At 49.2% G+C, this 5473-nt stretch overlaps 1 pseudogene; it reads left to right on the top strand.

Moving 5' to 3' along the window:
- The first annotated feature begins 2577 nt into the window (after nucleotides 1-2577).
- Nucleotides 2578-5066, top strand: LOC144252888 (BEN domain-containing protein 3 pseudogene; annotated as a pseudogene).
- Nucleotides 5067-5473: the final 407 nt, after the last annotated feature.

Below are 5473 nucleotides of genomic sequence, written 5' to 3'. Positions count from 1 at the left end.
TTTTATCTTTTAGGTTTTTTTAAATTTTGTAAACCATTACAATCTGGAAAAATTAGTAAAGTCCATTTCTGACCAGGTCATTTATAAATGGCAGCAGCCACTCTGCAAATAATGAGTTTTCAGATCACTTATCAGAAAACACATTGGTGGTGTCTGAGTCCTTTGTATGAAAGTACTGAATTAAGGAAAGATCACATGTGGTTCTATGTTTTTTTATGTCGTGTTATCAAATCATGACTTCAAATCAAAAGAATGAAAATCTTTTATATGAGTACAATTCCAGAACCACATCCAAGTTTATGGAATAATCCAGTCGATGAATCCAGTGAGTGCCACAATAACCAGTCATCATTAATAAAGTAGATTTTTTTTTCTAGAAAAAGGAGGCTTTTCTGATAAAATTTTCTTTCTGGTAAGGATGAACTAACTTTCATTGTCTAGAGATGAAATAAGCTACTCAGGAACTACATCCATGTGGGTGTGGATGTCTTGTGATCTTATGCTCCTGTGTATAATTAATACATGGTTCTAGATCTGAATTAAGTGTTATGTACTCACCAGTTGCATCTATCATAGCTGAACTTTCCATGTCTCTTTTAGCAACAGCTGAGGAAAATACTCCTTAGGATATGAACTACCTGAAGAAAGGGTAGTCTGAATGCATTAGTTTGCCATTACTTAGCTTGAATGCAGCCCTTCTCCAGTGAAAACAGGAGAAATAGCTGTGTTTTTCTTCATTCATGGCCACAGAGTCAATGCTTCAGTGACCTACATTAAGCCCTACTCAAAGAATAGGGCAAGAACAGAGCTTAATATTATTGTGTGCCAAGTTTATGTTATACTATAAGTTTGTATATCTATGTAACTATATATGTCTATCTGACAATCTAATTCTAACACATCATATATCCCCAAAACGTGTATTTTGCCCATGATCACACAACTAAAAAATTCTAGATCTGGGTTTGAATCTGGCTCCATTGGACTGAAGAATCTCATGCTATTCTCATTCCAATTTACTGTTCTTATATATAAAATATATATAGCTTGAAGAACTCTGAAGAATGTTTCAATCTGTTCTTTTGTTAAATACTAATCAGGCACCAGGCAGAACTTTATTCTCAAATTCTATGAAAAGCAATGTATGAGTTTTCCTGATTTCAGAGGCAGTACATTAAATAAAATTCTAAAGATGTTTTTCTATACAGTAAATCCGTTTCAGTCATTCATTCAGCAAATAGGTATTCAATATCACTGCATGCCAAGCTCTGTTCTGAGCACCTAATCTGGAGGTGTACCATTGTGGTGGAGCCTACCTTCTATTTTATGCAGGTGTCTGTGTGTGTTGCCTAGTTATGTCAAAAAAAAAAGGTACGTCTTTGAAAAGGATCTTAGTAGTGAAAGAGTGAAAGGTAAAATTGAGAAAAGTTTTGGGTTAAGTTTAACAAACCATGAATTCAACAACATACATCAACTTTCTGTATGCTAATTGTTAAACCCTAGTGACAGAATTCAAACAAAGAGAGAAAGAGAAAGAGAGAGAGAGAAAGAGAGAGAGAGACAGAGAAAGAGAATATGTATTATTGAAAGTTTTAAGATTCACATTTGCTTTATATAAAAATAATGTGAATGCCTTTAGTCTAACATAGGGTACAAATAGCATCAATATTTGAATCTCACAATGGGTTTGGCCCTACCTGATTGATATGCAAACTCAACCTCTGTTTTCCATGGTATCCATAGTAATGTCTGTCTGGTATTTCAGAGAGGATTTCTTACACGTATACATATACTCATTTTTTTTTTCAATTAAAACAATCTTTTTCTGTTGGTGGGAAACCTTATTAAATGTAAGGCTATTTAGTTCTTTCAAAATGTAACCATCATATCAATGAGAACTCAATACCCAAGTTTTGTGAGAAACAGACAAATGTCCTATTAGTGCCCTTTACTTTCACTTCTCCCCTTGTTCTCACCAAGCATCTGTACATTAATGTTCAATTCATTCTTTCACAACAATTCTCTCTTTTAATACCCTTATCCCCCTTTCTTAATAGGATAAAAAAAAACCCTTATGCATGTCAAATCACAGATACCTGGAAACTCCGTTTACATGCTCAGTCTCATAAATGGAATCCAATTTTCATAAGGCTAGGATGGTCACTGGATTTTTTTAGGCTTCGTGTTTCTCATCATTAAAATGTTAGGTTTCAAAGTTTTATGACTATTTTTCCTATATTTTAATACAATTTTAAGAATTGCGAGGGGCGGGCCGGGGGTGGGGGCGGAGGGGTTGTGGTTCCACTGCAGCGGGGGCTCCTGTGTCCTTGTGCGGAAATGACACACGGAGTCCCGTCAGTCACGCGAGAGCTCAGCGCCCGGACACAAACAAAGAGAGGGGAAAATACACGGCGCCCGCCCGCCCGCCGCCCCCAGCAACTCCCCGGGCCGCCCCGGCCAGGCCCTCCGTGCGCGGCCCCCACTCCCGGCCCCGCGCCCTCCCCCCGCACATGGCGCCCAAACTCGGCGCGGGCCCGCTTCGCAAAGTACAGAACTCGTGTCCCAGTGGAATAGAAGATGAACTCAGCTGAATTCGGTGAAGATGTAGAAGAAGTTCTAAAAAATAACACTGTGAAGGTGGAGACGGAGGCTGAAGATGCTGCCCTGGACTGCTCACTGAATTCCAAGCCTTCAGAGAAGCACCCTCTGGACAGCGTCTTTGCCGCCCTCCAGGACTCCAGCAAACGAAAGCAGCCAGGCAGCGAGGGCCAGCCAGATTCTGTCCCCAGCGTGAAGAGGAGGCGGCTGATACCCGAGGCACTCCTTGCAGGCATGCGGAACCTCGAAAACAGCTAGCCCTGCCAGGGCAACGGAGAGCAGGCCGGCCGAGGCAGGAATGTGGGCTCCCTGTGGCCTGGGGAGGAGGAGCCCTGCAACGATGCCACCACCCCTTCCTACAAGAAGCCTCTCTATGGCATTTCGCATAAGATCATGGAGAAGAAGAACCCTCCCGTGGGGGACCTGCTCAACACCTATGAGCTCTTTGAGAAGGCCAATGCCAGCAACAGTCCCTCCCCCCTGCGCCTGCTGAACGACCCTCAGAAGCGGGACTGTGGCGGGGCCTCAGGAACAGCCACTGACGGCGACCCCAACATCTACTTTCTGATCCAGAAGATGTTCTACATGCTCAACACTCTCACTTCCAACATGTCCCAGCTGCACAGCAAGGTGGACTTGCTCTCCCTGGAAGTGAGCCGCATCAAGAAGCAGGTGAGCCCCTCGGAGCTGGTGGCCAAATTCCAGCCACCCCCCGAGTACCAGCTCACCGCTGCTGAGCTCAAGCAGATTGTGGACCAGAGCCTGTCAGGCGGGGACCTGGCCTGCCGTCTGCTGGTTCAGCTCTTCCCCGAGCTCTTCGGCGACGTGGACTTCTCCCGCGGCTGCAGCGCTTGCGGCTTTGCAGCCAAGCGGAAGCTGGAGTCGCTGCACCTGCAGCTCATCCGCAACTACGTGGAAGTCTACTACCCCTCCGTGAAGGACACTGCTGTGTGGCAGGCTGAGTGCTTGCCGCAGCTCAACGACTTCTTCAGCCGCTTCTGGGCCCAGCGGGAAATGGAGGACAGCCAGCCAGGAGGCCAGGTCACCAGCTTCTTTGAAACTGAGCAGGTGGACGCCGGCCACTTCCTGGACAGCAAGGACCAGGAGGAGGCCCTGTCTCTGGACCGCAGCAGCACCATCGCCTCAGACCACGTGGTGGACACGCAGGACCTCACTGAATTCCTGGATGAAGCCTCTTCGCCCAGTGAGTTCGCTGTCTTCCTCCTCCACCGGGTCTTCCCTGAGCTCTTCGACCACCGGAAGCTGGGCGAGCAGTACAGCTGCTACGGCGACGGTGGCAAGCAGGAGCTGGACCCGCAGAGGCTGCAGATCATCCGCAACTACACGGAGATCTACTTTCCCGACATGCAGGAAGAGGAGGCCTGGCTGCAGCAGTGCGCGCAGCGCATCAACGACGAGTTGGAGGGCCTGGGGCTGGAGGGCGGCAGCGAGGGCGAGACGCTGCGGGATGACTGCTACGACTCCTCCAGCCTGCCCGATGACCTCTCCGTGGTCAAGGTGGAGGACAGTTTCGAGGGTGAGAGGCCGGGCAGGCGCTCCAAGAAGATCTGGCTAGTGCCCATTGACTTTGACAAGCTGGAGATCCCGCAGCCGGACTTCGAAGTGCCAGGCGCCGACTGTCTGCTCAGCAAGGAGCAGCTGCGCAGCATCTACGAGAGCAGCCTGTCCATTGGCAACTTCGCCTCCTGCCTGCTGGTGCACCTCTTCCCGGAGCTCTTCACCCACGAGAACCTACGCAAGCAGTACAACTGCAGCGGCTCCCTGGGCAAGAAGCAGCTGGACCCTGCCCGCATCAAGCTGATCCGCCACTACGTGCAGCTGCTCTACCCCCGGGCCAAAAATGACAGCGTCTGGACTCTGGAGTTCGTGGGCAAGCTGGACGAGCGCTGCAGGCGCCGGGACACGGAGCAGAGGCGCTCCTACCAGCAGCAGCGCAAGGTCCATGTGCCAGGCCCTGAGTGCAGAGACCTGGCAAGCTATGCAATCAACCCCGAGAGGTTCCGAGAGGAGTTTGAGGGGCCCCCTTTGCCCCCCGAAAGGAGCAGCAAGGACTTCTGCAAGATCCCCCTGGATGAGCTGGTGGTCCCCTCACCCGACTTCCCGGTGCCTTCTCCCTACCTGCTGTCGGACAAGGAGGTGCGCGAGATCATGCAGCAGAGCCTCTCCGTGGGCAACTTTGCCGCCGGCTCCTCGTCAGGCTCTTCCCCGAACTCTTCACTGCCGAGAACCTCCGGCTGCAGTACAACCATTCCGGGGCTTGCAACAAGAAGCAGCTGGACCCCACGCGACTGCGGCTCATCAGCCATTATGTGGAGGCCGTGTACCCCGTGGAGAAGATGGAGGAGGTGTGGCATTATGAATGTATCCCCAGCATCGACGAGCGGTGTCGCCGTCCCAACAGGAAAAAATGCGACATCCTCAAGAAAGCCAAGAAAGTGGAGAAGTGACGGGGCCTGTGGGCTGCCCAGAGACTTGGGTTATGAAAGGCTGAGCGATGGGCACCCTCGGGACCGAGTCACTTTGGAACATGTGTATGGTATCCACAGACAGGCACCTTATGTCAGTGGGGAGTGGCTTCCTACATTTGCACATGTAAACACCTACCCACCCACCCATGGGAAAGCAGCCTTGAATTTGGTCTCTTGACTTTGTCCTGCATTCCCGAGTTTGGGAGGAGCCAGGCTGTGAGCAGAGGGACTAGCCGAGTAGGTCCTCTCTTCTTGATTGTGCCCTTTCCTGTCCCTCACAATCCAAAATGCAAATTCAGCAGCTTCTGTTCCTCTCCCCACACTTTACATCTTCCATTTTTAACTTTTTCTTCTTTTTTTAATTAAAATGAACCCCCTTTTTAAAA

Source organism: Urocitellus parryii, unplaced genomic scaffold, assembly GCF_045843805.1.
Source record: "Urocitellus parryii isolate mUroPar1 unplaced genomic scaffold, mUroPar1.hap1 Scaffold_62, whole genome shotgun sequence".
Classification (NCBI taxonomy): domain Eukaryota; kingdom Metazoa; phylum Chordata; class Mammalia; order Rodentia; family Sciuridae; genus Urocitellus; species Urocitellus parryii.
Note: the sequence above shows the minus strand (reverse complement) of the source record. Positions and strands in the feature narration are given on the sequence as shown.